This window comes from Gracilinanus agilis, chromosome 3 (assembly GCF_016433145.1).
Source record: "Gracilinanus agilis isolate LMUSP501 chromosome 3, AgileGrace, whole genome shotgun sequence".
NCBI classification, from domain to species: Eukaryota; Metazoa; Chordata; class Mammalia; order Didelphimorphia; family Didelphidae; genus Gracilinanus; species Gracilinanus agilis.
The window spans coordinates 474,548,832-474,571,026 of record NC_058132.1 but is presented as its reverse complement, the minus strand read 5'-3'; the positions used below and the strand labels follow the sequence as shown (position 1 = coordinate 474,571,026).

The 22,195-nt window shown below is 35.8% G+C and overlaps 1 protein-coding gene across 1 annotated transcript in view; it reads right to left on the bottom strand.

Moving 5' to 3' along the window:
- Positions 1–22,195, bottom strand: part of PRKX (protein kinase X-linked) — a 144,045-nt gene that overhangs the window by 83,244 nt on the left and 38,606 nt on the right. The gene's annotated exons all lie outside the window — the stretch shown is intronic.

The following is a 22,195-nucleotide window of genomic DNA, read 5'->3' as shown; positions in this document are numbered from 1 at the left end:
CCTGAACCCAGATCATCCTGACTCCAAGTCCAATACTCTTCTCTCCCCTCTAAAGTGCACCTCTGCCTCCTCCCAGGGGAAAGTAGTATGCAAGAGGGAAAACATTAAAAGACCCCCAAAAAACAAAACCCCTGTAGCTTCATTCCAGGCTCCTATTTGTACATCTATTATGCAGTAAGAGCATACCCAAATGGCCTGTGAGTACTGGTCATGACATAAGAAAATCAGAATTTCTAATTTAAATTTTTAAGACGTATAACACAAAGGAGAAAATAATGGAAAGATTAAATATAATTCATGAAAATAAGCGGCCTTCTCACTTCTATTACATGCATTCTCAAGTTGGTGGAAAATGCAAGAGGCAGTATGATGCCACAGCGATTGGTATCACAGGACCTGACCTGGGGGGTTTGAATTCTGGTTCTGCTACTTAGTACCTCTGTATGACCTTGTTCAAGTCCTTCAACCTCTGAGTTTCAGGTATCTCAATTTCAAAATGATGGAGTTGGACAAGAAAACTTCCAAGAACACTTAAAGAGTTCTAAACATAACCTATAAAAGTCATACGAAGAAAAAGAAGAAATTTTGTATAAAGGTAAGGGATTTTACACCTATTATCAAAATGAAAATTGTTACACGTTACAAGTATTTAAGTGGTATACTCTAGAATGCATTGCTTAAATATTCACAAATTTGCATAAATAATATTTTAGAGGGGAAAAATATGTCGAACATCAAAATTCCCATCATTCAGAGTACAGGCTGACAAATACTGTATGCCAGTTTAAAAAACACATATTAACAAAATAGGAATCAAGCTTTTCCCTTTCCTGTTTAATAAGCATTCTAGATGCACAAAACTGTTGGTTTGTTGTTGTTTTTTTTTTTAATCAGGCAGTGTGCCTAGAACAGTTCACGCCTGGCTTTTCCCTGGGCAGGGGACTGGACAGTGACAAGGGCCAAAAGGGGCCAAGTAATCACTGACACACTGGGGTGCCTTCCCTTCCCTGCTTCTCTCCCTGCCCCAACCTCTTTCTCTTTAGTATTATACGGGTTCTCCTTCACCCTAGCTCAAGGATTCCCACCGCACTTTGTCCTACTTGGAGCCATTCTCTTCCCACAGGTCCCAACACATGCTGGCAGTGCCCTGTTCACCTCCCTGATACATACTCTGCCACCGTAGCAGTTCTCTCTTCCATGACCAAGTCATAGAAGAATTCTACGCTCAGATTATTTCCTAATATATGTCTCAGAATAAATTTATCTTTTCAATACAAGTGGTACAGCAGAACTCACTCTACAGCTTCCAGAAGTTATACATTTCTTGACATATTAATAAATTAATGTATAGATGCAGAATATTTCACACAGAAAAATGTCCTGCTTGATTCAATCATTTTTCCTCACAATAAGGCTTGGTACTCTAATTAGAAATAATAATAGTTTTCCAAGGGAAGTCCAAAGACAACCCACCTTGTAGAAAATACACATGACTCCTATTCTATTCCAAGGAAGGGCTAAGGGCAGACAGGTTTAAAGCCAAACAAACAGTCCCTATTGTTTATAAAGATATGTTAGCAACTGCAAACACTGCCAAGATGACTCCAGCCCAGAAACAAACCCTACACTCCATGCCCGGAAAAGAAAGGGGATTGCTAGAACAGATTCACGCAGCTAAAGACAGTCTGCAATATTTGTAACCCACAAGTGTGCAGGTACGTGTGTATTGCTTAAAAACATTTGATATATAGATAGATAGATATATGTGTGTGTACACATACCTACTCACACCAATACATATAACTATGCATGTAGTCTGACACACATGGAGTTATGTGTATAGGTATGTGTAAGTATGTGCACACACAGGCATGCCTGGTTAAGTGGCAGTGGGGAAAAAGATATTTTAAGAAAGCAAAGGGAGGGGGAAATCCTCATCCAAGTTTCAATTAGAATAGCAATTTAACACATTTTTAGAGTAGTGAAAACACATCTGTGCACTAAATCTCCTAGAGAGTCCTGCCAATAACGGGTGGTACTTCTTTCCAAAAAAGCTTAATAACTTTGGGTAATTAAGAGGCAGCATGATGTTGTTGCTAGAAAGATTCAGAGTTGGAAAGACTTAAGTTCCAATCCATCATCTGAAATATACTGCTTGTGTGAGAGGCGGGAAAGACCATGTAACCTCTACGTGCACCCTTTGGAAAGCTATATGTGAAAGAGATGCACATAATTCTGCATTGATAGAGGGGGTTTCTTCCCAGAAGTTCATCACAGAAATGAAATTATGGATCTGATACTGATACACACCTACACACACCTACACACACACACACACACACACACACACACACACACACACACACGCTTGATATGAACTGAGACAAATATACATTTGAGAAAAAATAAGGGTTAGCTTCTTATGTGATGTTGTCCTTCCAATGATCATTTTTCTTGTCTTGTGAGTTGTATTAAAAAACTGACATCAAAATTTAAGTTTTTCTAATACTCTTAAAGTACTAAGACCAAGTGAATGAATTTTCCTCAAGTCTGTTTGAATCCATATCACTGACATATACCATGTTATTATGCCGTATTTCATTTATGCCATAAGAAAAGTGAATTCCAGGAAACAATGATCAAAATGTTATAGTGCTATCTATATCTAAATATAGATATCATCCTAATAGCTTCCAATAAAAACAAAATGACTGTTTTGAATAGTTGACCAATGTGCAGTGGCAAAATACAAATACTTTCTACATGTGTAACTTTGGGCAAGTCTCAATCTCCCCTAAGACTCAGTTTCCTCATTTTACAAAATAAGGAGAGATTGAACGAGATAGATGCTGAGGTCCCTTCCAGGTATATATCTCTGATTTTTATAATATTTTTTCCTCCTCTAGGAAAAAATAAAGTTGAAAGATAACATGCTCTGGTAGAAAGAATAAGACAGCTCTACTATTTCTTAACTAGATAAAGTTTAGTCAGTCACTAAAACAAGGTCCAATTTCTATAATCACATGCCACAGGGTTGTTGTGAAAATAAAATCAGATAATTCATAACCAAGAACTTTGTAAACCATATAGCAGATTGATTTTTACCCCTGGGAACACTTAAAAAAATGTGTATGCTTTTTTCAAATACTTCATTCTTAAGGATTTGTATTTTTCTGACAATATTCTAATTTCCAAAAAGAAAAACATAGAAACACAAAAGTATATAGATCTAATGCTTGAAAATAAGTTTATTCTGTATTAATTATTTATGCAATCAGATTGCATGATTTTTAAACTAATTTTTAGCTTTTTATAATTTTCTTGATATCGTTTGCATGTCTTATGTAAAATTATGAATTATTCAACGATGTCATATACCCTCATTAAAGACAAGCTGGCAAACAGCATGCATTCAAGTGTATTCCCCCCTCAGAGAGACAGCTATGTAGTGCAATGGATGGAATGCTAGGCTTGGAATCAGGAAGACTCAGGTTCAAATTTGGCCTCAGATAATTACTAGCTAGGTGATTCTGGGCAGGTCACTTTACCTCTCTCCCAGGTTACTCACAAATTTTAAATATTCAGCCCCTGTCTCTCCTCTGAACTTTAGTCCTGCATGTCCAACAAACTTATTATCTCTCTTTGATGGTTGAGAACACCTGAATGAACTTTTAAACATATGCACAAGCCTTCAACCAAAGTATAACTCAATATGAGATTAAGTATCCACATGTATAAATATTAACTATCCACATCCATAAAATGAATATTTAAATCCAAAGATCAATCATGGTAAAGACTCATGGTTCCAAAGAGAGGTATACTGTATGATTATTAGGATAAAAATTATTATTAAGTTTAGCTGTCGATTTATGTCCAAAAAAATCTTTAAAAATGCCAACAATAAAAGTAAGCCTTGGAAACTCACAAAGAAACAAAAAAACATGCTGCAATTTAAATAACCCCCTAATAGTTTCTGTCTTTCAAGTCTCCTGCCCAGCCCCAGAACCACACTTTAGGTCGGCTTGGGTTATGTCCCCCACCGCTACAGCCTCTTACAAAAAAATTGAAAGTGCTTAACCCAAATAAAGGAAAAATGCAGATTTGAAATTCATAGGGAGAGTCTTCTATACAAACCTCTAAATAAGGTGATGGCCATTCTCTTGAGCCTCCAATTCCAACTTTTGACTCCACATGAACAAGACTGGGTCCTGAGAATCAATGTACCTCGCAGGCAAGATCCAATCTTGGGACAAGATTGATCAGACCTTGAAGCTGCTCACCAGACTTTTAGGTGGTATCGGTACCCAGAAGTAGCTGGACCACAAGAAGCCCTCATCCAACTCCAGGAGCTCTGCTTTCAGTGGCTAAGACCAGAGATTCACACAAAGGAGCAGATCGTGGAGCTGCTGGTGCTGGAACAATTTCTGACCCTCTTTCCTGGAGATATCAGGATTTGGGTAAGGCACCGCATCCCACAAATAGCAAAGACGTGGTAAGCCTGTTGGCAGACTTGACCAAAACACTTGAGGAGAGAGGAGAGTAATCTTCAGATTGAGAGGAATAGAACAAAAATAAATGGTCAACAAGTTAAATCTGAAGAGAAATAGAAGAAATGGTAGAACACCTAGATACTCTCACTATGAATCCTCATAATGCTATCCTTCTTCAAGTGGAGGAAAGAGAAGAAGAGAGAATGGCTCCTGAACTTCTGACTTGGAAATCTCAGGAGTCTGTGACATTCAAGGCTGTGGCTGTGGATTTCACCCAGGAGGAGCAGGGGAGATTGGATTCAGACAAGTGGGACCTTTACCTGCATGTCATGCTAGAGAACTACAGGAACCTAGTCTTTCCGGGACTTCCAGTTTCTAAACCAGAATTAATTTTCCATATGGATCAAGGGGAAGAGCCAAGAATCTTGGAAAGAGAAGTCTCAAAAGCTTGGACACTGGGACCAAAAGCAAAAGGTCAGTTCTTAATCCAGCCATTTCTATTAAAGAATCATTTTGGAAAGACTAAAATGGTCAGTCCCCAAAATTCCCAAGGACAAGATTGGGAATGCAATGTCAAGGCAGAGATGCAACAACATTTGGGGGAGACACTCTGAGGAAGTAACAGCATCCAACAACAAAAAAAAATTATGATGATGACCAGGGATGTAATAAATTTGAGAAAAATTATAACTTGGAGTCAATCCTTGTTCCACAAAGAACAGATTTTATTGGAAAAGAGACTCCATAAATATGAAACACATGATATGGTATGCAATGAGTATTCAGATATGCTTAAATGTAATATAATCCCTTCAGGGAAGAAATTTTGCAAGAATAATCAATATGAGGAAGTTTCTAGTCATTGCTCAAATTTAATGTCACGTCTCCTGTCCACATAAACTTTTCACACATGAAAAACCTTAAGGAGAGAGGTCTCTTAAAATCAATAAAAATTACTTGTCCAGGTCATCCTAGACAAAGCATTTAACTATGACCCTGGTTTCCTCATTGATAAAGGAGTTGAATGAGCTGATATTAAAAGCATTTTGAAAATTATAAGGAACATGGGAGGAAAAGAATGTGTAAGATAATATGACTCCAACTTACATTTTCAGGAGTATTATTCATTACTCACAAGGGAGGTAGCAACTATTTGGTGCAACAGATAGAGCCCTGAATGAGTTTGGAGTCACAAAGACATGAGTTTGAATCAAACTATGTCATCTGCTACCTATGTGATCCTAGGTAAGTTACTCAATTTCTGACTGCCTCAATTTTCCCATCTGTAAAATGGGGATCATAATAGCATCAACCTCCATTGGTTGTTGCAAAGATTGACTCTGGAAAGCTACAAAAAGAGGTAATTACTCAGAATACCTAATGATGTTATTAAAAGGGACAAGACTGAAAGGGAGAGAAGTGAATTATTTCTTTCCTTTGAAACTACTATGTTAAAAACTAATTCCTTAAAGGTAACTGAAAACATGGAAAAATGAAATATAATCTAAAGATTCCATAATGCTGTACAATAAAAGTATAGATCATTAATTTTATAGTTAAACAAATCAATGATAAGTATGCACTTAAAGCTTATGGTAACAGGGCAACTAAAAATCCCATTTGCTATGGATGCTGTAAGCTTAGCTAGTGAAGTATAATAAATGATTCATTCCATTTGCCTTTTTCAAGTATAAACATCTCATGTGGAAAAAGAAATTAATGAAAAATTAAACTTGGAATTAAAGTTTACTAACTGGAAACATCCAGGATCCAAGTAATGGCCCTTCATTTTGTACTCACTAGGAATCATGTCTAAGTTTTATTTGCACAAAATAAATTAATATCTGTGTTCATATATATCATTTAGTTGCACTGGACAACCTTGCTTATAAACAAGATACCTGCAGGAGAATTACTTAATGTGTCAGTCTTTCATATTATAAGCAAAATCATTTTAAAATCATCAACACAAAATGTCTACAAAATTTCCATTTTAAACTTTCTTTATACATACGTAAAGATATAGATATACATACTATATATCTGAATAATTTTTCAAAACTCATCCCCCCCCCCTAACCCAGGTAGATCATTACACCTCTCTGACTTATTATTTCATCTCTAAAAGGTAGGAAATGGACTAAAAAATCTCTAAAATATCTCTGAGTGCTAAAATCCTAAGTCTATTTTTTGGCTGCTTTTTAAAAGTTTCCTCACTGTATAATTTGTTCCTTCTCAAATGTGCTATACAACTATTAGTAGCAGTCAGCAAGGGATCATGCCTTTATACAAAAATTCAACAGCTATTTATGATAGGGGGAAAAGGCCTGGCTCCCCCTCTCCACTTTTTATAAGTAAAATTGTTTTGGGCTTTTTAGTCCAAATCTGTGATTTATTTGTAGTAGGAATCTTCCAGAGAATACTATCTTCCATTGAAGCAGGCCAACAACTCATATAATAACTTTTAATCTATTGTGACCCTATATTCAGTAGTGTCTGACTGGATGGTTCCATCTGGGGTTTTCTTGGCAAAGATACTGGAGTACGTCTGCTATTTCCTTCTCCAGTTCATTTAATTTTGGGAAACTGAGGCAAACAGGGTCAAGTAACTTGACCAAGATCACACAGCTAGAAAGTATCTGAGGTCAGATTTGAATTCACAAAGATGAATCTTACTGATTCCAGGTCCAGCACTCTATCCACTGAGCCACCTAGCTATTCCTCAACAACAAAAAAAACAAATGTGCCAGGCACTGTGCTAAGCTCTAGGGATACAAAAAAAGGTAAAAGACAGTCCCTGACTTCAGAGAACTTATAATCTAACAGGGGAAACTAAGACAAAAGAGATGCTTAAGCAGTTGATAAAGCATCTCAGGCCATGTTATAATCCAATGTTAAAATCACTGAGGATATTAACACTAGGAGAGATTTTAGAGATAAATCAATTCAACCCTTGCCATCTTACAAGATGAGGAAATTTAAGTACAGAGAAAAGTGAATTGGTCAATATCTTCAAGTTATTTTTAAAGCTAAAAAAGCTGAAGAGTTAAATGAACAGAACCAGAACTATTTATACAAATCACTTTATATAATGAAAAATAATTTTGATAGACTGATTCATGAACTCATTCATAAGATAAAATATGCTACCCTGAGAGAGACTGTTGACTCAAAATGCAGAATGAAACATGCATTTTTGAGCACAGACAATAAGGAAATTTGCTTTTTTGAACTGAATGTTTGTTATGAAGGTTTTCTTCTTGTTTTATCTATTAGAACGGGGTGGGGGAAATGGAAAAGAAAAAAAATTACTTTTTGATTAGATAATAAAACCAAATTTTAAAATAAATCTAGGTTAGAGAGGGAAGTGATTAAGATCTTCCAACACTCCAGCAGTTTACTTTCATTCCTACCATCATTTCAGTTGTGGAGCAAATGGACTGATTCTTGAGAAGTCATGGAATCAACTAAAAATAGTAGGAGCAATATGGTATAGTATATACTCCTTGGATGTCCAATTTCCATGGCATTGTTCTGGAGTACTAAGATGTGTAATCGAAACATAATATGGGTTTGCTTTAAAGCACTATAGCACTTTAAGGCACCAAGGCAACTCAGCTTAAGGAACGGATTAAAAAGATCATTTTACCAGGACAGACAAATATGTATTAATACAGACAGAGTGTATAACTTGGCTGTATGCATTTAAGGAAAGGTGAGAAGCCATGTTGTAGTTTTTTAAAGACAAATTGCTATTTAAATGTTTTTTCTTTCAGACACATGCGTGTAGTAAAGATCTCCATCTCACTGCTACTTTTTGGAAAAGGATGCTTTTATCTTTTATTTCACAATTTTACAAATGTATACTTATACCTCTTCTAACAACATGAAAATATGAATATTTATTAATATTTTATCTTAATCCATTCCTCATCTACTTGTTTTCAGTTAGTCTTTAGCAATACACATTCTTCTCAGCAGATAAAATTAGCTAATATCATTTTTTGCTTTCTTATCTTTTTCCTAAGTAGCTAATAAGCTATTAGTAAATTTAAAAAATCTTAAAAATTCTTCATTTAAAATATTTAGTGAACAAAAATGTGCTTGGTAACCTCTCCGATATGTATGATTTGAGTGTTGAGACCATCATCTATTTCTTCACATTACCCAAAAAACAAACTCAACACTGTGCCCTTCACAAAGGTGGCACAGAATAAACATTTGTTAATTTACAAAGGATGGATAGTTCCTGACCTTAAGGCATTTAACAACCAGAAAAGTAAGATAAGATAAGCTCCATCTATAAATACATAAACTCTCAGACATTAAACTTTTAAGCAGCTGTCTCCATCATCTTGTGCACTAAAGATTTGGGGGAGTGAGGCGATGTAGTTACAGCAGAAAGAAACAGTAAAGGTAATTACTTTGATGAGGCTCACAAGCAGCTGGGGGAAAAAGGAAAGCCCTCAGGTAGATGGTGGCATTTAAGGGAAAACATGAAAGAAATGCAGAATCCTAAAAGGAAAATGGGAGGTGAAAGCATTTTTAAGAGACAGGGAAGGAGGGACAGTGGGGACAAAGGCAGAGAAATGGAAATGCTGAGTCCTGTGCAGAGAATGACACAGCAGCCATGGATGAAAAAATACATGAAGTGATGTGGTTAGAAGTAGTTTGGGATCAGGATGTAAAGGGCTTTATATGTCAAAGAGAATCCATAGGTAATTCTGAACTAGTGAGGGAAGTTTTTATTCACTAACAATAATGCTCAAAAATTCAAGAAAGTCTGGGATGGTCCCATCCCTTCAGTGTCAGGAATTATCATCCATCCTTGCTTCTCATCCTGTACAACTATGTCTGGCATCTCTGCTTCCTCTTGATACCAGGAGAAAAATGCTATCCCCACCACTTTCCTCTCCTCTTCACTTTGCCAGTCTTTTTTTTTTTTTAATCTCTACACTTAAATCCCTGGTGATGTTCTTTACTCAGATAAGTAATTATTAGTATGTTTTTCCACCTACTCATACCTATAATGCATGTCTCTATTGCCCCTGAGTAATACTCAGTTTAAATTTTTCAGATTAAAAAATTCTATGACGTGGAGCCATTTATCAACTTGAGGAGAATGTTATTAAAAAGGATGGACTTTGTTCCTGGAATTAAGGAAATTTTCCTCTTTATAACACCTCTTACTGCTCCCATCCCAACCCAAGCACACTGTTCCTAGTTCTGCCCTCTTGGGCCAAGCAGAATATTTCATTTCTTTTCCAGGTGAGAGCCCTTCAAATACCTATAACACTCAGAGATATAATGTATTGTTAGTTGTCTTCAGAAAACAGAAAGACAAGGTTACTTCCTGTACCAATGTTAACATAGTAATGGGGCAGAAGGGAAAGGGAGAAGCATAATTACTCAATTTTCCCCATTTTAAAGATAAGGAAAAGTGACTTGAAAAGTAAAGTGAGGCTTACTAATGATCTTCTATCTAGTCTCCCAAGTTTGAACTTTGGCATTACTCTTACACCTCACTCTGCCTCCACTCACATATTCAATCAGTTGCCAAATCTTGCCATATCTACCCTCACAATATTCTTCCATCCAACTATTTCTCCTATGTTCTACCTATAAGAATTTGTTATTTAGATTTCCGGGTTAAGATGGCAGCAGAGTAAAAAGCAGCTGCTTAACCTCTCCTAACCCACACATACAGGACTCCTCAAGAAGACACAAAAACACATCCAGACAAACGAAGGGACCCCTCAACAGGGCAAAGCATTGAAGGTATGTGGAATTGGGGCATTTTCATGCTATAAAGGTGTGAAACAGCTCTCACTAAAACGCCAGCTGAGCAACCCCCTCCCCCACACATCACCTACAGTGCCAAAGCCAGCGCAAAAGGGCTAGAGCGAGCTTGGGGCACCAATTAAGTCATTGGCAGCTCCAGGGCCTGTTCCTGAGAGGAGCAAGACTTAAGACCCCAAGAGGCTAAAGAACGCACGGACTTTGAACACAGACCCTGAGCGCAGGCTCGGTCGCAGCTGCAGACGCGGATTCTGAGCACAGGCACAGACCTGTGTGTGGGGAACCAGAGCAGAGGGGTGTACGACTGTGGAAGCAGCACCTTGAAACTGTTAAAGGAGCTTCGGGCAGAGGAACAAGCAAGGGAACCACCAGGAGGCTTGACCCTGAGAACAATTAGACCTGAGACCTCAGGAGCCCAAAGAGTGCAGCCAGACCCTGGGCATGAGGATAAAGCTGAGAGGGTGCTGGGCTAACAATGGCAAGCCAGAGACAAGAACCCCAGTAGAGAAAGATCAAGAAGAAATCTTTAACACTCCACAACTTTTACACAGAAAAAATCCAGACAACAGAGCAAACAGCAGAGGAGAACAAACAAGTAATCATATCCAAACCTTCCCCCCAAAATGAAAACTGGTCACAAGCTATTGAAGAGTTCAAATCTGAGATTATGAGAAAGATGGAAGGGATCTGGCAAGAAAATAACAGTTTAAAAGGCAGAATTTCACAATTGGAAAGTGAGGCTCAGAAATCAAATGAATTGATAAGCAAATTGAAGAACAGAAATGACCAGCTGGAAGCCTTGAAGAACCAAACAGACCAGGTTCAAAAGGAAAACCAAAAGATTATAGCTGAAAACCAGTCTCTAAAGGCTAGAATTGGGCAATTAGAAAAAGATGCCCCCAAATCAAAAGAATTAATAAGCAAATTGGAGACCAAAATCAAACAGCTGGAAAATAGGATAGATCAAATCGAAAAGGAAAATCAAAAGAATATAGAAGAAAACCAGTCTCTAAAGATAAGAATTGGGCAAGTAGAAGCCAATGATCTCTCAAGACAACAAGAACAAATAAAGCAAAGTCAAAAGACTGATAAAATAGAAGGAAACATGAAATATCTCGATGAGCAATTGATAGATCAAGAAAACAGGTCTAGAAGAGACAATTTGAGAATCATTGGTCTTCCTGAAAAAGCAGAAATTAATAGAAATTTGGACTCCATACTAAAGGAAATTATTCAGCAAAATTGCCCTGAAGTTCTACAACAAGAGGGCAATATAGACACTGAAAGGATCCATAGATCACCCTCTACACTAAATCCTGAAAAGACAACCCCCAGGAATATAATAGGCAAATTCAAGAGCTTCCAAGTAAAAGAAAAAATTTTACAAGAAGCCAGAAAGAGACAAGTCAGATATCAAGAAGCACCAATCAGTATCACACAGGATCTGGCAGCCTCCACACTAAAAGACCGCAAGGCTTGGAATATGATATTCAGAAAGGCAAGAGAAATGGGTCTACAACCAAGGATCAACTACCCATCAAAACTGACTATATACTTCCAGGGGAAAGTATGGGCATTCAACAAGAAAGATTTCCAAGTATTTGCACAGAAAAGACCAGGACTAAATGGAAAGTTAGATATCCCACCACAAAAATCAAGAGAAACATGAAAAAATAAATAAGAAACAGAGGGGAAAGAAAGAAAACTCTTATTTTTTAAATTTGCCTCTTTAAGGGCTTCAATAAGATCTAATTATTTGTATTCCTATGTGGAGAAATGTTATGTGTAATTCTCTGTAGTGAACTCTAATCACTATTATAGTTTTCACTATTATAGTAACTAGAAGAATTATTCTTAGGGAGAGGTAAGAGTACTGTATGGTCGAAGATGATATGAGGGGTGGGAAAGAGGGGGGTTAATAGTAGAGGACACCAAGAGAAACTTGAATGAATAAGAAAAATAGGATATTCTATTACACACAAAGAGGGCATGGGAAGGGGAGGGGATGAATACTATTATAAGAAGAAGAGGAAGAGAGCATTAAGAGGTAATATTTAAACCTTACTTTCAGTGGAATTAACCCTGAGAGGGAAGAGAAGCTATATCCACTGAGATATAAAACTCTATCTAACCCTACTGAGAAAGTCAAAAGGGATAAACTAAGGGGAGCAGAAGAGTGGGGAGGTCAAAAAAGGGAGGGGAGGAGAAGGGAGAGGGAATTCATTAGGCCTTAAAAATAAAAAGAGGGGAAATAACAAGGGAGGGGACAAGGGGTCCTGGTTTAAAACAAATCACTGGTTTAAAAGGAAATAGTGTAAGAAGAAGGGGTAGAACTAAGAGAGGATACCAAAATGTTGGGGAATACACAACTGATAATTATAACTGAATGTGAATGGGATGATTGATTATACTAAATTAAAAAGCTTTTGTACAAACAAAAACAATGTAGCCAAAATCAGAAGGGAAACAACAAATTGGGAAAAAATCCTTATAACAAAAAACTCTGACAGGGGTCTAATTACTCAAATATACAAGGAGTTAATTCAATTGTATAAAAAATCAAGCCATTCCCCAATCGATAAATGGGCAAGGGGCATGAATAGGCAATTTTCAGATAAAGAAATAAAAACTATCAATAAGCACATGAGAAAGTGCTCTAAATCTCTAATAATTAGAGAAATGCAAATCAAAACAACTCTGAGGTATCACCTCACACCTAGCAGACTGGCTAAAATGAAAGAAGGGGAGAGTAATGAATGTTGGAGGGGATGTGGCAATATTGGGACATTAATGCATTGCTGGTGGAGTTGTGAACTGATCCAACCATTCTGGCTGGCAATTTGGAATCATGCTCAAAGGGCTATAAAAGAATGCCTGCCCTTTGATCCAGCCATACCATTGTTGGGTCTGTACCCCAAAGAGATCATAGATAAACAGACTTGTACGAAAATATGATAGCCGCGATTTTTGTGGTGACAAAAAACTGGAAAACGAGGGTATGTCCTTCAATTGGGGAATGGCTGAACAAACTGTGGTATATGCTGGTGATGGAATATTATTGCGCTAAAAGGAATAATAAACTGGAGGAATTCCATGTGAACTGGAAAGACCTCCAGGAACTGATGCAGAGAGAAAGGAGCAGAGCCAGAAGAACATTGTACACAGAGACCAATATACTGTGGTAAAAGAGAATGTAATGGACTTCTGTACTAGCAGCAATGCAATGACCCAGGACAATTCTGAGGGATTTATGGAAAAGAACGCTACCTACACTCAGAGAAAGAACTACAGGAGAGGAAACACAGAAGAAAAGCAACTGCTTGAACACATGGGTTGAGGCGGACATGATTGGGGATGTAAACCCGAAACTACCACACCAATGCAATTAACAACAATTTGGAAATAAGTCTTGATTGATGACACATGTTAAAACCAGGGGAAATGTGCATCAGCTATGGGGGGAAGGGTCGGAGGGTGAAGAGGAAAGTAAGAGCATGAATCATGTAACCATGATAACTTTTCTAAAAAATAAAAATTATTAACCCCCCCAAAAAAAGAATTTGTTATTTAGCTCAAGCCTCTCACCTAAATTATGGCAACAGTCTCCTAATTGGTATCCCTGCCTGAAGGCTTTCAGCACTCTAATCTATCCCATTCTACACAATGCTGCCAAAATAATTTTCCATTCTTCTACTCTATCAACATCTATTGCCATTCCTATTCTAGAATAAAACTTAAAAATAAATATATAAAAATAAAACTTAAAACTTCTCTGTTAAGATTTTAAAGACCTACACAAGATGTGATCCCAATCTATCCTTTCAGCCTCACTGGATACCACTGTCCCTTCTGCCCTCTGTGACCCTAACAAAATAGCTTTCTCTATTCCTCATATAGTTACTCCATCTCCAGACTGTATCTTGCCACTGGCCATCAATATAGCTAGAATAAATTCCTATCATGCCTTCACATCCTTGTATCCCTTTCTTCTTATAAAGATACAAAAATAATTTTATTATCCATGAAGTATTTCCTGATACGTAGCCCTTCCCAAATGCTAATGTCCACCCTCCCAAACTATTTTATATTTAATTATTTTTGTATAGATTTGTATGTATTCACTTTATATTTATGCTGTAAATATAAAGTAAAAATAGTTGTTGGATACATTATTAAAAGGTGAACACCTTCATAAATAGCCATTCTTTCATTAAAATTTCTAGAACAGTCCCTGGCACAAAATAGGCATTTATTTAATAAATATTTGTTGATTGATTGTCATACAGATTCTCTAAAATCTATTGTAGTTCTGCATCTGTGATCCTCTGTTTTTTTTTTTCTTGCCAGAACTGGGATTTGAACTTGTCTCTCTCCTAACTGGTCTAATATTCTTTTTATTACAATAAGCTAAAGTGTCTATCTAGAATAGCTTAAGTAATAGCTCCACTATATATTACACTCATCAGATAAAACCTCTGGCATGGTTTCTTTCTGTCACTGCAGGAAACCATATCTAAAAGATGGACAAAAACATATCTACTGGAAGACAACCAAATGGTGAGGAGAATGGAAAGCTTGTCATATTAAATATGACTGAAGGGACTTCAGTGTTTTAGACTGGTGAAGAGAAGACAAGAGAGAACATTGTAGGAGTCTTTAAATATGATGGACTTTATAGTTTTGTGGGATCTCAAAGACATACAATCCCTTTATTTTGCAGATGTAGAAATTCTCACTCCTTTTGAGGATAGGCAAATTACTTGCCTGCCCCAAGGCTTGTTTCCACATCTATAAAATAAGAGGAAGGTATTATATGACCTATGAGGTATTTTTAGTGTTAAATCTATAATCCTATGAATACCATACAGATTAGTCTTCATAATTTTAGGGAGGGGGGAGGAAAACATTTATTCTAGGTATAAAGTTGCTATCATTATTAAGATATGACTATTATTTACACATTTTAAAAATGGAAAGAAAAAAATGAAAATACATGTTGGTGCCAAAAGTGGCATATTCACCAAATAAATGTCAGTACAAAAAATAAAATTTTAAGCTAAATGTTTTTAAAATAAATGTCACTAAAAGTATAAAAATAAACAAATAAATAAATGAATGAATGAATGGATCTACAGCAGCTACTGTGTTTAAATGCAAATACTATTATAGCAAAGTAGGCTTGGGAAGGCAGAAGAAGTGATACACTCAAGGTCTCTCCGAAGAATTCCAGTATCAATTACATGGGAGACACTGGCACATGACAGCCCAGCATGCTCCATAGGCAAAGAGAATCCCAATAGCACAGAGGAAACAAATCCATAGGCTTTTCCATCCCAAGAGTTCAGACTATTTGTATCTGATCTGTGGTAGATCCTTTAGAGCTCAGATGAGACTGATCAACCAAAGTCAACTACACTATACCCTGACCCCAACATCATGATATAATCAGTCCTCTTCAAGAAAGAAGGACAAATGACAACTGGATCATCAAGAAAAGGTTGGATGATGCTTAACACTTCAGTTTAAAAAGACAGAAATATAATATATTTTAGAAGCAGCCATAAAAATAGATACAATAATATTACTTTTAAAGACATCTTTGCTACCTGAAGTATGTTACTTGGAATTCTGCTGAAACATTTCACAATCCCACGAAGCCTGATAAATAAATTACTACTGTATTTAATCTGTTTATTTTATATGAAGTGAACATTTAATAAAACAAAGTCATTCTCTAGTTTCCTTTTTTCATCCAAGTCAATAGTAGATTCTGCTTTAAGTAAAAGATATAGTAGATTTAACTCTATGCTTTGATTGCAAGTATCAGATCTTCACTAAAAGTCAGCTTCACTTTTTTCACAAAATACACATAAAATCCCTCATTAAGCATCAACTACATTGTTGTTTTTTAAACCCCTACCTTCCATCTTGGAGTCAATACTGTGTATTGGCTCCAAGGCAGAATAGTGGTAAGGGTAGGCAATGGGGGTGAAGTGACTTGCCCAGGGTCACACAGCTAGGAAGCGTCTGAGGCCACATTTGAACCTAGGACCTCCCATCTCTAGGCCTGGTTCTCAATCAACGGAGCCACCCAGCTGCCCCCTGTTGTTTTCATTTTTAAGTCAGTTTTACATCACTTTGTCCAACCTGTTCATAAATAAGAATATTCACCCCTGAAAAAAAATTGATAGACTACAAGATGCATGGAAGGCAGCAATCATGTTTTTCAAACATCTCTGAATCCCTCAAAACTCAGAGGAGAAGCTTCCTTCCCCCCCAAAAAAAAAACTAAATAAATATTTGCTACTGTTAAGTAATGAAAAAATTATAATAAACTATTTCACCTATTAGAATACCTTTAAGTATGTAAAAAATAAGTATGCAAATTTCATTTTCACTTTCTTTTGCCAATCTGAGTTATAAGGAACATATTAATGTTCCACAGAGTCCTACACAGTAGGCACCAATGCATGGATGCTGTTTATAATAGTAGGTCTGAAGAGAGCAAAGGTCTTTAGTCTGGTAGGAGTTCTGAAAGACAACTTTTGAAATCAACTTTATAGAGTCATGTAACTGGAATAGCTATTTTTTTTGCCCTGATAAAAAGGAAAACAATCTTAGAACAATAAGCTTTTAAAGCTATCTAAAAGGTACCTTTGATTTTCTAGGAGATAATTTATAAATAGTCTTTTATGAGCTGTTCCCATTCCCATTTATACAGCTGGGAAATCATGAAGAGCAAAATGTAAATAAAGAAACACTGGAGAGGAAATATTTTCTTTGGAATCTGAATTCATGCTTTTCATTAACAGAAAAGTTTGTATGTATATATATATATATATTTTTTTTTAATCCTCGAATGATATCACATTATTTAATGAAACATCTTTGTATTTGGAAATTATTTAACCACCTTTTAATAATCCTTTAGTCCACTGTAGTCATTCATATTACTGCATTAAAGGGAAACTTAAAAAACAATCCTCAGAGTCAGGTAGCTCAGGTTTTTTAAAATGCAAAGATTGTATCTGCAAAAAGACATCTGCTACATGAAATCTCTCATGTTTCCATTCTGAGAGCAAAACAAATGTTATTTCCAAAGATTTTATAACTGACATAGGTTTTTTTTTTTTTATGACTTCTGGAACAATAAAATGTTTTACAATCACAATGTGCTACTGAACTTGAATATTAGGCTTAAGCTAAGTTCTTTGTTTCCTGAACATACCACTCCCTACATTTTTCTCTTCATTTTTTTTCCTATGAGACATAGGTATCTGGCATCTAGCACAACCCAAATACAAAGATTAAAACTTCTCCAGAACCTATAATTGTGACCTGCATTGTTTTTGCATTGCTATCTTAGCTGCTCCAAAGGCCTCCATGCTAGAAAAACAACTAGGTTTGGATGGGTATCTTTCAAAGAGGGGGACCGTGTAATTATAAATTTCTGTGAAAGATGCCCAGTCTTGAGAAAGTATCAGTGTTCAGAGCAGACATTAGTATGGGTTATCTACAGCGAGATCCTGATTAGTGCCCATAAAGTTATTGCATATATCTGAATTCACATTATTCGAAGTTATAATTATGTAAAATATGGTCATTGGTTCCAGCCAATGGAAATATTCAAATAACATAACCACTTCATGAAATTCATTATATCATCTGCATTAATCAGGATCTACACAGATTGACCTTAGAACATACGACTTGAATTTGATCCATAAATAACTTCTAGAAAAGTAGTTCAAAATATAATAGCATTTTAGAATGTGTCATTGTTTTCTGGAACAAAAATACTTCTTGAGGAATAGTTAGATCCAAGGGACCAAAGTCATATTATGTTTATACTAACTGCAGGGCAAAAGAATTAGAAGAATTAAGGGTGAGAGTAGAGGTAGTTAATCACACATAGTGTGCACTCCTCTCTTGTCTCTGTGTCTCTATCTCAAAAAAGATGGGGACAGTTATGGCATTAATAGCTTGGAATAATATTCTTCCTTGAATCAGAATGCTATTAATGCAAATATCCCACATTATAAGAAAAATTAAAGGTCAAAAATATAGTTCTAAACTTTTCCCCCTACATCAAGAATTCCCAACTCTGAACCTTAAATGTTTACATTTAAACTATTTGCCTTTATGCTGATTTTGTGCCTTTTATCTATTTAACTACAAAATATGTAAATTGCTGAGTATATACAGACATGAAAAGCAAAACCCACACTACAAAGAAATGCTGACTTTTTTAATATATGATGTGTCCATTGTAAAAATGTATGTAAAAAAATGCTTGTTATTGGAAAAAGCTAATTTTTACTATGAAATTCATTTTTTCATTAAAAAGGCTCCATCAAAAGCATTTCCTTGAGAAGTTTGTATAAACTTCTATAAACCCACAAGACATAGGCAGTTTTGGCCTACAAAACATCCTTCCCACCCCCTCACCCCCCGGCAAAAAAAAAAAAAAGTGTTGACAGTTTTTTACTTCAAGTGAATCTTGAGGTCTTGGCCTTGCTGAAGGAATGATGAACTCTGATAATTATACTTCTATAGTGAGAAGCAGAACTGTTCTAGAATTATAAAATTCTCAAATGAATATGGAATACTTCTATATGATCTTGTACCATATTACATATTTCAAAAGGTTAGGAAATTTAATCAAGACATGGAGATAAAATGTGCTTCAGTGAACAAGAATTCACCTGATTTAATTAATATTCACCTGAAAACCAAGAATCAACAAGCTAGCTAGATTTTGAGGGGGAAATGGACTATTCAAACATATTCCTAATAGTTAATGACAAAATTGTGTTTTAAAGTTGGAAAATGAATGTATAACACAATTTTATGAACTTAATGACAAATTATATAAATCAAGAGATTGCAATAAAGGGGAATATGCTACATATCAAAGGCCACATTACACAGTAAAATATTTTAAAATGTAAAAAGTTGTATGGTTTGTTGTATATTATCTTAATTATTTTACTTTGTACCACGTAATCTGTATAACACTATATTTACTTTCACATGTTCAATTCTAGTCAACACTATGAATTTTAAGCACCTCTTACAGTATGCTAAAAGCACTATTTAGTCACTGAAGGAATAGAGAAATTTAAAAGGAAATGGTCTTTCCATTAATGAATCTCAATGAATTTGTGTGTGTTGTGTGGATTTTCATGTGTATCTGTGTAGGATAATTACAAATCTTAAAGTAAAATGGTATAAGATCCTGGAATACCAAATCACCTTAGTATGTAGTCATTAGCACTTACTACAAAAGGCAGAAAAGGACAATGGTAAAAGAATCATATGATAGAAAGCATTCTTTTTTACTAATCAGTCCCATACTTCACAGTTTGAGAAATTTATTCCATTTCAAAGGCTTCCTGTTTGGGCACTTAGCACAAGACTGGAGGGGTGCTTTGGAACAGATTCAAAGGTATGATAAAGAACACCTGGGGTTCCTTGCAAATAAGTCAAAACAAAAGAATAGTGTGGGAAAATGAAAAAAACAGTGGCTCTGGAGTCAGAGGATCTGGGTTCAAATACTGCCTCTAATGATTATTCTCTATGTGACCTTGAACAAGTCTTCTAACCATTTTGAGTCTCGGTTTCCTTCTCTATAAATGAAGATTTTGGACAGAAGGTCCCTTCCTGTTCTCGATCTTATTACAGACAGAAATCATTGGCATATCCTACCTAGGTTCCTTCAAAGCTCATGTGGTCCTTCAGAAAGAGAGCCTATAAATTTCATATGTAAAGAAGATTTATATGACCCTTTATAGTCGATCTTTCCTTTATGGATGTCTTTTTAGGTGACTAGGTTTATAAATGAGATACTTGCAGCTCATTTATATTTACCACCATTTTTAATGGCTTACTGTCAGGCATTTTGTTCAATCCATTCTGGAGGAACTCCTTTACACTCCCCTTTTTTAAAAAAATCTCATGGTTGGTTTTCATTTTCTTTCTTCTTTTTTTTTTTTAAACACAGATGCATTATAACTGATTCATGCATATACTGGCTTTTCTAAAAATACTTTTAAATACTGCCTAATGGTAAGTCACTTAGCCCCAATTGCCTGTCCCCTTATCACTCTTCTGCCTTAGAATTAATACTAAATATCTGTTTTAAGATAGAAGGTAAAGGTTTTAAAGAAAAAAGAATTAAAGTTCCTTGAGAGCAGGGGCTGTTTCTTTTGGGGGGTTCTGTCTCTAGCACTTAGCACTGAAACATGAACAATGCTTAATAAATAGATTTCTTTATTCTTTTCCTTTAAAAAAATTAAATATTATCTAAGAGAACTCTGGTGTTAGAAGGTAGATATAAATCTAATCCAGGACTTTCCTGAAACAAGAAGTCATTCTTTATCATCCTGCCTCTGCTTCAAAATTTCCAGGGGCAGGGAACTGTCAGTCATGACATAAATGTTGAACAGAACAGGGCCAAGAGCAGAGCCTTCAGCCTACCATTATTCATCATCAGGTGAAGAGTGCCACTCCAGACATTTCACTCACTTCCCTATCTGCTTGTCTATACAATCAACTAGCGTGTGTGTGTGTGTGTGTGTGTGTGTGTGTGTGTGTGTGTGTGTGTGTGTTAATAGGGGAATAGACTGAGTAGGAAAGCAGACTTCCTACTCAAAGTCTATACCCCTATTATAACATAATATTTGTTTATCTGATATCAGGACATCAGGACATGGAAATTCACATTTTTAAACATACTTGATTTCTGATAGTATGTGTTTTGCATTATTAGAGGAGGGAATAAACATTTATATAGGCCTTATTAAATATCAGGCATTATGCTAAGCTAATTTACAAATATTAATTCATTTAATCCTCTGAAACAACCTAGGGAGGTAAGTGGTGTTTTTTAAACCTGTTTTATAGACTTGCCCAGAGTCACACAGCTAGTAAAGACACATTTCAATTCAGTTCTTCCTGACTCCAGGTCCAGAACTTTATATAATGTGCCACTACCTACTTTAGGATCCAAGGAAGAAGGGTCAATAACATAGATGTGTCTCAATTCCCAAGCACTCTATGATATGACTTGAGAAATATTTCTTTAGCCGTTGTTTCTTCTTTCAACCATCTAATCCAAGGGGTTTTTAAACTGAAGTCTATGAACTTAAAAAATTTTTATAACTATATTTCAATATATTTGATTTTCTTTATAACTAATACTATGCATTTTATACATTTTAAAAAATTATTCTAAAAAGAAGTCACATAAACACCTCACCAGAATGCCAGTGATATCCATAACATACACAAAAGGTTAAGAAATCCTGTTTTAATCCTGTCCTTTCTTTCTATTTGTGTATAGCCTTCATTCCTTCTAAGTAAAATGGAATAGAATTTAGGGCAAGAAAGGACCTTAGAAATCAAATAGACCAACAATGCAAAAGAACTCAAAGAGAAAATACTCACTCAAAAGAAAAAAGGCCCAAAAGAGGTAACATGATTTGACAAAAGTTAAAAATTAGTTTAAAAGTTTTAAAATAATAAATAAATATAATATAAAGTTCTGGTTTGTTTGTTTTTTTTTTAAAGCCAGAAAGTAGAACCTGGGCCTCCTTACCTTGATTCCAAAGTACTTTTCTTGGCATCGATACACATATTTTGAGTCTGATCTAGGCTGCCTCTCCTTTCCTTAAGCAGGTTGATGGATTCCTGTTGACCAGGTGGATACTATACTTTAACTCAGACAACTAACTGCTAGACTTAGCACTGCACCTCAGAACTCCTAAGTACCAGCTCCAACCTCCCCAGTAGAAGAAATTAGAGGCATGGACCATCAGGCGGAGTTATTGGTGCCAACCCATCAACAGATAAACACTTATTAAGCATCTATTATATGTCAGTCACCATGTTAAGTGCTGGGG